The sequence below is a fragment of the Octodon degus genome, unplaced genomic scaffold (genome assembly GCF_000260255.1).
Source record: "Octodon degus isolate 3935 unplaced genomic scaffold, OctDeg1.0 scaffold00111, whole genome shotgun sequence".
Taxonomy (NCBI): domain Eukaryota; kingdom Metazoa; phylum Chordata; class Mammalia; order Rodentia; family Octodontidae; genus Octodon; species Octodon degus.
This window is the reverse complement of record NW_004524687.1, coordinates 2,222,136-2,233,269: the sequence shown is the minus strand read 5'-3', so window position 1 is coordinate 2,233,269 and position 11,134 is coordinate 2,222,136. Positions and strand designations below refer to the sequence as shown.

The window sequence follows — 11,134 nt, the reverse complement described above, 5'->3', positions numbered from 1 at the left end:
TCTCTCTCTCTCTCTCTCTCTCTCTCTCTCTCTCTCTCTCTCTCTCTTTGTATTTTTACAGAAGAGTCTACAGGATGTTCAGGGTCTCACTACTAAATCAGACTCATAGTGATCCACCTGTTTACAGCCACCTAAGAGCTGAGATTACAGGTGCCCACCACCATGCCCAGTCTTCTTTTCTTTAAAACAATTATTTATTTATTTGGTACAGGGTCTTGCTACACAGCTTGGGCTTGTAGTGATCCTCCTGTCTCAACCTGCCCAGCGCTGGGGTTACAGGTGTGTGCCACCACACCCAGTTTCAGTGGCCAGAACAACATGCAGTACTAGGTATCAAACCCTGTCCTTGGGCTGGCCAGGTAGGTGCTTAGACTGCTGAACTATCTCCCCAGCCCTCCTACCTTCTTCTCTAACTAGGAGCAGCTGTAGAATTAAGTTCTGGGCAATAAGGTACTTGTAAACTTTCTGGAGGGATTCCCTCAAGGTGTGATCCAGCTGGAACACAACACATGGCCTTTCCTGTTCTCTAGTATGATGGCTATCTTGGATCATAAGAAGACCCAGAAGACATAAAACACCCCTGAAGAATAGGAAAACAGAAAGAGAATGGTGAGCCCTAGATGATCATCCTTGGATAGTATAACACCAAATGTACAAGAAAATAAACTTTCTTCTTAAAAAAATACTATTTGAATTTTTCGTAATATACTGACAAATCCAATCCAAACACACACAAAATATAATAGACAAATGGAAAATTAACAATAGGTTACACAATTCAGAATAGTAAAATGGCTTAGAAACATACTCAACCACACCAACAAACATGGAAATGTAAACCAGCCATAAGCCATCATTTCAAGCTGATGATTAAACAAAAATTAAGCACAAAAAGAAGTGTTTGGCGGGGCATAATGATGCACACCTGTAATCCCAACACATGGGATGCTGAGGCAGGCGTTCGAAGCCAGCCTGAACCACACAGCAAGACCCTGTCTCAAAATAAAAACAAAAGCAAAAACAAAAAAGTGTTGGGGAAGTTGAAGTTACCAAAGATAATTATAAATTTCTCATGGTGTCCTAAAATGGAATACTCACTTGGGAACTGGTCCTGAACACGGTACACACAAGTCCACTTCTAGGCATATATTCCCTAAAGAACTTCTCCCATATACATACACAGGCCACAAAGCTGTTCCCAAAGAACAGCCATTAAAAAAGAATTTAAAAATTAACAATGTGAATTTCTACAATGCATTGTAATATAATCATACAGTGACTTATAAGGCCATTAAATGAGTCACAAAAATGAAAATGTAGCAACAACTCATACCAAAAAAGTACACAAAATAGAATGTTATTTACCATCAAAAGGGAATGAGACTGACAAAGGCTATAATATGAACCCTGAAAACACTTCGTTAAGTAAGATAGACAATAAAGATCACTGCTGATCCCATTTATAAGAGATATTTAAAAGTCATAGAGAAATAAAATAGAGCCTAATATGGCAGTACATGCCTATAGGCCCAGCACTCTGGGAGGCTGAGGCAGGAGGAGCACAAGTTTGAGCAAAGCCTAGTCAACTTAAGTCACTTAGTGTCCCAAAACATAAAAAAGTTCTGGGGCTGGAGAGATGGCTCAGTGGTCTAAAGCACCTACTTGGAACAAGCTTGGCAAAGCACAGGGACCGCGGTTCAATCCCCCAGCACCACATGCCAGCCAGCCGCGCCCCCCTGGTGGGCTGAGCTGGCCACACACACACACACACACACACACACTAAATAAATGTTTAAAAAAAAAAAAAAGTGCTGAGCAAGTAGCTCAGTGTGAAAGTTTCAATCTCTTCTACAAAAGGAATAAAGGAAACTGGTTTGTAGCACACAATGGAGAGTCAGTGTTTAAGTGGACAGAATTTCAGTTCAGGATAGTGGTGATACTAGATGCACAAAAATGTGAAGAAGGCTGGCCAAATAGCTCAGCAGATTAAAATGCCTGCAAGCAGGCACAGGGGCCGGTTGATCCCCAGGCTTGCTGTGCCAGCCTCACCCCCTGGGGTGCCCTGAGATGGCAACTGAGACTGGGAGTGGTTTGTGCGTGCCTGTAATCCCAGCTCTTTGGAGGCTGCAAACAGGGGGATCATTAGGAGCCTGATCTAGTAGTGAGACCCTGAACACCCTGTAGACCACACCCTGTAGACCCTTACATAAAATTAAAAAAAAAAAAAACTGGACACCTCAAGTTTGTGATTTTAATGTATACATTAATATACTGCAATTTAAAAAGATAAAAACACAACAGACTAAAAATCATTTTAGGGGGGCTGGTGAGATGGCTCAGTGGTCTAAAGCACCTACTTAGTACAAGCTAAGCTAAGCAAAAACACAGGGACCGCGGTTCAATCCCCCAGCACCACATGCCAGCCCCGCCCCCCTGGTGGGCTGAGCTGGCCACACACACACACACCCACACACACCCACACATGCAATAAATAAATAAATAAATATTTTTAAAAAATCATTTTAGGCACTCTGAAAAGAAAACCGGCACCATGAAAAAACTTTTATAGGAAATTAAGTCTACTATTTCAGAAGGTCAGGTACAATGGAATAAAAAGCCTTCAAATGAGGTAGGCAATCACACACACCTGTAACACAACACTGAGACAAGCTGAGGCCAAGAAGGTTGAAAGTCCTAGTCCTGCTTGGGTAGCTTAACAAGACCCTGTCTCAAAAAGAGCAGGAATACAGATCAGTGCAAAGGACATGAGTTCAATACTCAGGACTAAAAAACCCCCAAAACTAAAGGCAGGCAACAGAGGTAAATGGGGGGAAAAACAGCACATGGATAGCAGAACTAAATCTAAATATCTGAATGTAATGGTCTAAGCACACACCAAGGGAAAGACTACTCAGGGTTAAAAAAATCAGCTACCTGCTGTCCACAAGAATTTGAATTCCCATACTATCTAAAGGCACAAGGATGGGGACAATACACAATATTTAAGCAGAAACTAGAAGAAAGCTGGAGTGGCTATATTAGCATCATACCGTTTCCTAATGGTAAAAGGTCCAGTTCACTGAGAAGACATTAATCCTAAATGTCTATGCATTTAAAGCTTCAAAATACACAACACAAAAACAAACTAATACACAATTTTAGAGGTTTTAACATCCTTTTCTCAGTAAAAGAATAAGTATATATACAAAGCACTTAAGAATATAGAAGAACTGAACACAACCTAACTGGATCTGACTGATACAGGACACACCACCTAACAAGCAGTAGAACACATCTCAAGTGTGTGTGAGCATGTAACACAAACATACTATCCTGGGTCATACAAACACATTAGAATAAACTTGGACCTACTGCAATAAACTGATGACTTTAGGGAAAAAAAGCACCACATCCCAAAAGCTGTTGTATCACTTAAGAACCATGGTATGAATGCAATGGTAAAATTAAAGAAATTAAAGAAAATGCTTAAGAATTTTTTTGTCTAAGGTATTGTGTGCAGTGTGTTCTATGAGTCAACATCTTTAAAGTTCACAAATGATTGTAAAGATTTAATAAAATTTCATAAATACATTTTTAAAAAAAAGAAAATTGGAAAAAAAAATACTGAAAGGCACAGAAAGGTACAAATGTGAAGATCTTGGAGGGTAAAGTGAAAGGCCATTTTCTGCTCTCTTCAGATCAGGTGGCTGACCTCTATAGATATCTCCTCATCCAAGATTCTTCACCCTCCCCTCTCAGAACTTCAGTTCCACTTCAAGTAGGCATCGGTAGGCATTGGTAGGATCTTGCCTCACACAGTATGCAGTCTCAATGGGAAAAAAAAAAGGAACCAGAAAAATGAAAATCCACAAACTGCCGAGGGACATTAAACCTTGAATTTTAAAACCCCAGTAAATGTCAAGCAAAATAACAAACAGAAATAAGGGTTCATCTAATATATCTTTTATATAGTCCTGCATAACTATCATATTGAGAGCTCTTTATTGTTCATCCAGGAGCATACTGCAACTTCTCTTGCCTTTTGAATTATGCTCTTTGTTATTTCCTATATGCTACTTCTGGAGGTATTAAAATATTTTAAGTTTGTAAAAAAAAAAAAATCAGAAGAAAAAAAAATATTGCTCAAATTATAGTGAAAATGAAAATTTCAATATGAAAAGAAGAATGGCCAGGCATGATGGTGCATGTCTGTAATCCCAGCACACAGGGGGATTGTTACAAATTTGAGGCCAGCCTGGACTACATAATGAGTTCAAAGCCAGCCTGAGCTACACAGAGAGACCTGGTCTCAAAAAAAAAGCAAAAGAGGTTGGAGGACTGAGAAAAAAATAACTATTTGCTTAGAAATATGTATCTAGGAGTCGGGCATGGCAGCACATTTGTACTTTCAGCACTAGGAAGGCAGAGGCAGGAGTATCCCTGCAAGTTCACCTAGCATGTACAAGGCCTTGGATCCTAGCCCAACCCCACAAAACAACAAAAACCATCTAAGCTTACTCCTATATGAGTAGTTTTACCAAATGATCACATAGGAGAAAGCTCAGACTGAGTCTTCAAATGATGCGTATCTTAAAGCAGTGGTTCTTAAGGCAGTTTTGTACCCTAGGGACATCTGGCAGAGTCTGAAATCATATTTGGTTGTCACACTGGGGAGTGTTGCTGGCAACCAGTGAACAAAAGTTAGGGATGCTGCTAAATATCCATGTCAACAGGGATCAGTCAGCCCCAAATGCCCATACGGACCGACAGTTACAAAACCTTGCCCCAGACGAATCTTCTCAAACTTGAAAATCAGTAAATGAACAATGTATTTCCAAGAACAAAAAAGAAACACAGAATTGTCATCTAGTCAGTCATTATGCAAAAATTACTGTATTACTCAGAATTCTGGGACAAGAACCTGGACTAAACTGCTTTGCTAAAAGGATATGTAATAGTATTCTTTCAACTTTTATGTCAGTGTAAAACATAATCTCTCCAGATAGTCTGTAATGGGGAAAATGTTAGAAGTAGGGATGTTATACAAAGGTGACCAAAAAAAATCATTTTCATCATTCTATTTTGATCAGTCTAAAAAATGAAAATTATTTATAATCAGGCTATATGTTTACCCTTTTCATTAATATTGCACCACTGGGACTGGAGAGATAGCTCAGTGGTCTAAAGCACCTGTTTAGACAAGCTTAGGCAAAGCACAGGGATCACGGTTCAATTCCCAGCACCACATGCCGTGGAAGTCCCGCCCCCAGAGTCAGCTGAGCTGGCCACAAAAATAAATAAATTAAATTAAATTTAAAAAAAAATATTGCACCACCGATATTTTCAAAAGTACTATGTTTTGGTGACACACTGTGCCACTGGTAAGAAGCTTAATTTCTGATACACGACACTATTTTCACCTTCAGAGATATAGCTTTTTTTTTTTTTTTTAATTTTATTTATATATTTTTTGTATATTGTGGCCAGCTCAGCCCACCAGGGGGCGGGGCTGGCTGGCATGTGGTGCTGGGGGATTGAACCGTGGTCCCTGTGCTTGGCTAAGCTTGTTCTAAGTAGGTGCTTTAGACCACTGAGCCATCGCACCAGCCCCAAAGAATGGAATAAGGAATATCCCCCCCCCCACGCTCCTTGAATGCCTTCAGGGCACTTTGGCATGGCTGGAGTGTTGTGGGGATCGAACTACAGCAAACTGAGGCTGCCAGCATTGTGGAAGCAGCCACTTAAAGAACTGAGCTAGGGCTGGGCCCCCAAATGTTAAGAGTAGTCTTTTTTTTTTTTTTTTTTTTTGGGAACTGGGGGTTGAACTCAGGCCCTTGCGCTTGCCAGGAAGCACTTATTCCACTGAACCATCTCCCCGGTCCCTCAGAGATATAGCTTTAATACTTTAAACAGTATTTCCTTCCATATATGACTTTCCTGTAAAGTGCCACAAAATGCTATTTGAAAATCTCCAAGGCTGTTTCTTTAACTTATTGGTCAGGTTGGGTGTGTAGGTCAGTGACATTCTGGTGAGACCCTGGGTTCAATCCCCAGCACCACAATATATCTAAAGTATTCTTCCCCCCTCATCCCCCCCATGTTTTACTTTGTAGTTCAGGCTGGCCTTGCACTCACAGTGTAGTCCAAGTTCTTCTGGAACTCCAGTGATCTTCCTGCCTCAGCCTACAAGATGCTGGGACTGCATGTGAACATTACCACACTTGGCTTGAGTTCTTTTAAATGTGTTCTTTAAATGAGAATTATTTTTAAAATTTCCCAAGGCAGGTATGGTGTGTACTCAAGAGGCCAAGATTGGAAGAGAACTTGAACTTAAGAATTTGAATCCAACCATGGGGATGAAATCTCTATCTCAAAAGGTTGTTTCCACAATGTGACCTTCAGTAAGTTTGGCATAGCAATAATTTCCAAAAGCTTAGTTTGGTGCAAGGTCAAAACATAAATATCAATAATTACCATTTTCAGTACCAAGACTTTTTCAAGATACATAATTTATCTTTGTTCAATATCTTGTCAAAAATGGATAGCAGTCTCAATTTTATCTCCATGTACCATGGTAGTCCTATATGTGGGTCATCTCTGAGAATGTCAATTTCAAGGATCTTAGCCAAATCCTGCTTCAACACTTAATGTAAAAAGTCTTAGGCTTAAAATTTAGCGGTGCAGAACCTGGGGCTGAGTCCCCAAGACCACAAAAACAACTACTGGGGCCAGGGAAATGGCTCAGTGGAATAAGCACTTCCCTGGCAAGTGCAAGGGCCTGAGTTCAATCCCCAGTTCTGAAAAAAAAACAAAAAACAAAAACAAAAAACAAAAAAAAAACTGTTCACCAAGAAAATGACACTAGGACAAAATGGCAGCAGTGATGGTAAAGGCACTAGTGTGCTGATGATGGCCTTAGGTTTCACTGTTCAGGATGGAAATTCTGAACTCCTGATTCTTCCAAGCCACAGGTAGTTTCAATGACATCTTCCATTGTATTGTAGATGGAATTAAACCCCTAACACATAAGTTACATGATTTTCCACCTCGTTAAACTAAAATCCTGCCTTTTCCCTCTTTCTCAAAGAATCTTTCCTCACTGTGTGGAAATCCGGTATTCCAAGAGTTAGTTCTCTTGCCTTCTTCTGAACAAAAAGTAAATTTCCCTTCATGTTTAATTGGCTGTCAGAATTGTAACTGATCTTATGATTTGTAGAGGAAGATCCCAGTTTACATCTGAAATTGGTAAATAAACAAGGTGAAATCTTTTTCTTTTCTTTCTTTCTTTTTTTTTTTTTTTGTGGTACCAGGGATCAAACTCAAGTCCTTGCACTTGCCAGGCAGGAGAGCTAGACCGCCAAGCTATCTCCCCAGCCCCTGAAATCATTTTCTGTAGGTACCAAAATATCACAGTTGAAATGCACAAATATTGGATAAACACTTAATGTCTGACTGGGCAACATTGCAGGAAATAGAGCCAACAGGGAAAAAAAAAGGAATCAGTTGTGTTTTTATACATTAACAATGATGAGTCAGAAAAGAATAAAATCAGGGCCACGGATATAGCTCAGCAGCATAAGTGACTGTCTGGCAAGCACAAGGTCCTGAGTTCAATTCTCAGGATTGCAGTAAAAAAAAAAAAAAAAAAGAAACAAGAAAGAAAATCACTTAGTATAAAAAAGAAGTTCTTCAGTCATGCACAGCAGCCCACACCTGTAATCCCAGCACTCGGAAGGCTGAGGCAGGAGGATCACTGCAGTTCAAGACTAGCATGAGCTACAGAATGAACTCAAAGCCAGCCTGAACTGCACAGTGAGACCTTGTCTCAAAAAACAAAAAAAAAAAAAAAAAAAAAAAAAAAAAAAAAAAAAAGTTCTTGAAATGATGTTAAGATATATGGTAAAGCACATATATTCTGAAACCTAGAAATCATTATTAAATGAAACCACTTAACACATAAAAATAGATGTGAGACTGTGAAGCATATATATTTAGTTTTATTCTGTTTCCCTTCAGATAGCTATCTTTGCAATCTCTTAAGTTGCTAAATTTATTTTACACCAAGTCATCTGATGGCTGGGGTCTTCCTTGAGAGCCTCACAGTAGAAGAAGCTTGCCATAGGTAGCAACCCTGTAATTACAATTATCCCTAGCTACCCCCAGGTCCTTGTTTTTAGTTATAATAGAAATTAATATATGGCACAAATTTTAAGAAAAAGTTTTAAATAGAAACCGAATTAAATGACTGCAGTGAGCAGTAGCTGGATGAAACAATTATGAACTGAGGCCAGTTATATATGGAGTAGTGTGATTGGCTAAGGATCAACAAAAAATGATCCTCATTTTGTTTCTCAGAGCTGGAGAAATCCTGTTGCACTGAGCAGTAATTCTATTCCTATGAAACAATTCCCTCTGTTGGTAGTTTCAGTCAGGTGAGCCTTGAGTTCCTGGGTAACTCAAGGAATGGCTTGGGCTATTTCTGACACTACTTTAAGGAGAAAGGGTCTGGAATTGGATCTTGTAAAAGCTGGTAATCAGATGTCCCTTGGAATCCTAAAAATTCTTATAGTAACTCTTATCTTCATGCCCTCAATCTTAAAAAGGAACGAGACAGGCCAGTTAAACTCAAGATTAATCAACTTTGTTCTGTGGACTTTTCTTAAATGAATATCATAGTCATATCCAAAGTTTGAAGGTAATAGGGTCAGATATAATAAAAAATATTATGTTTTGATGATGACAGAACAAGAAAAACACAAAAGTAGTTAGATACAACCTGTTAAAGCTGTACCTAATGGCTAGATGCAAACAACCTGAAGAATTGATAAGGTAGCATATTTCAAGTGTAAATCAATGTTTCTGACTCAGAAGAATGCAAAGACATACAAAGCCAAACTCTAGACATGTATTGCCCAAACAGTCACTACTACATGTGGCTCCATGAAGCATTTCAAGCGCTCAATTACCTACATGTGACCAGTGGTGATAGTACTGGACATGGTAAACACAGAACATTTCCATCAACCCACAAAATTGACTACTATTGTAGAAGACATTTACTAGAATTTTATTAGTCCAACTAATATATTTGAATGCTTACTATAAAATTCATCTTGGGCTGGCCAAATAATTCAACAGATTAAAGCGCCTGCAAGCAGATGCAGGGGCTAGGGGTTCGATTCAGGGCCTGCTGTGCTGGTCCCACCCCTGGGGCACACTGAGACAGCAATTGAGACTGGGTGTGGGGGTGCATGCCTGTAATCCTAGCACTTGGGAGGCTGTAAACAGGGGAATCACTACAAGTCCGATCTAGTAGTGAGATGCTGAACACCCTGTAGAATCTTCCCTAAAATGCAGAGGAAAAAAAAAATTACCTTTTATGCTTTGATGAAGGCTATTTGCTATATCAAAGTACAAAATATTTTATAGGATGCTTAATATGTGTTACACATTAAACATTTTCATTGTTATATAAATTAGTTTAATCTTCACAATGACCCTGGAATAGATATTACTGCCCTATTTTCAATATTAAAAAACAGACACTGACTGACAAATGCCACACAGCCAATCACTATTGGAAGCAAGAGGGATCCTGATAGTTCGGCCCCTCTATGCCCTTCAAATCCTATGGCTCCAATAATCTTTCCACATGAACTTACTAAATAGAGCAGTAGGGAATTTTCCAGACCTCACTTGATTAGATCACTATCTTACTACTGATTTGCTTCTTTTTCTTTTTGAAAAAATTTTGTTGTTGTTTTGAGACAGGGTCTCACTATGTAGTTCAGGCTGGCTAAACTCAGGGGAATCCTTCAGACTCAAAATGCAAATGAAATTAAAGATGTTGTGCCACCACACCCAACTTGTTTTCTGATTAATTCTCTAATCTTTACTAAAACAACACAAAATATAGACCAGCCTTCTAAAATTAGTAGTTTTATTCAAAGCACAAGGCAAATAATTTTATATTACAAACATACAATCATTATGGACTAGAATAAAACTTTCATCAATTTTTAATGTAAAAGTTAAGAAAAATTTTAGGGGCTAGAGAGATGGCTCAGTAGAATAAGCACTTCCCTGGCAAATGCAAGGGTCTGAGTTCACCTGTTCTGCAAAAAAAAAGTTAAGAACAATTCTGAGCCTGTTTTGGGGGTAGTCCCCTGCTTCTCTCAAATGTATATTTACTCTCCTTCAACATGAAAGAACCAGAGACTGTACTCATAATTGAAACAAACCAGACTCACACGTGAAACAGCACTGTCTCCATAGTATAAAAAACTGAAGAGTAAATAAGATCCAAAAGAGGGCCGGTGAGATAGCTCAATAAAATAAGCCTCAATAGAATAAGCGCTTGAGGTCCTGAATTCAATTCCCAGTACCACAAAAACAAACAGAAAGGTACAATTCATAGTGTGAAAGGGAAAGAAACTGATCAAAAGGAAAGAACAACTGGAATGAGGGAAAGGAGAAGAGAAGGAGCGGGGAATATATACATATATAAATATATATATGTATACTTATATACATATATAAATGTATATACAATTGTAGTACTAGGTTCATTAAAAGGAACAATTAGTGCTTATATTGTCTGATCAATTTTGCATGCCTATATCTGGTAATCTCAGCAGCTACTTTGAAGATAACTGTATGCAATATAATAACCTTTTTTTTTTTTTTGCAAAACTGGGGATTGAACTCAGGCTTTTGCACTTGCCAGGGAAGCGCTTATTCCACTGAGCCATCTCCCTGGCCCCATAACTACTGTTAATTTCGCATCTTGTTTTGAAATTCTGTATTGTTTTGTTTCTTCTTTTGCTCTCATTAAAAAAAAAAGGTCAGTATTTTTGTTGACTATCTTCAACAATCTCACTTCCTACCTCATATTACCTCTCTCAAATCAGATTTTTCACACTACCAAAAGTCAAAATATCAAAACCACTAATCAAAAGTTGCACTGATGAATGAATGCAAATGAGGCCTTAAAATAACCCAGCCCTCCACTCTTCCTGAGGGTCATTTCATCCTCTCTCCCACATGTGTTCATTATTTTTTTAATCCAACAGCTCTGTACTCCACACTGCATCTAGTATACCATAAAGGAAAAGCAAACACGGTTCTCATACTA

The 11,134-nt window shown here is 38.7% G+C and overlaps 1 long non-coding RNA gene across 1 annotated transcript in view; it reads left to right on the top strand.

The window, feature by feature from the left end:
* Nucleotides 1-9,240, top strand: part of LOC111812064 — a 22,988-nt gene extending 13,748 nt beyond the window's left edge. Inside the window, exons 2-3 of the long non-coding RNA XR_002817659.1 lie at nt 4,611-4,613; nt 9,227-9,240. This is a non-coding gene — a long non-coding RNA (uncharacterized LOC111812064). The remainder of the gene's footprint in view (nt 1-4,610; nt 4,614-9,226) is intronic.
* The last annotated feature ends 1,894 nt before the right edge of the window (nt 9,241-11,134 follow it).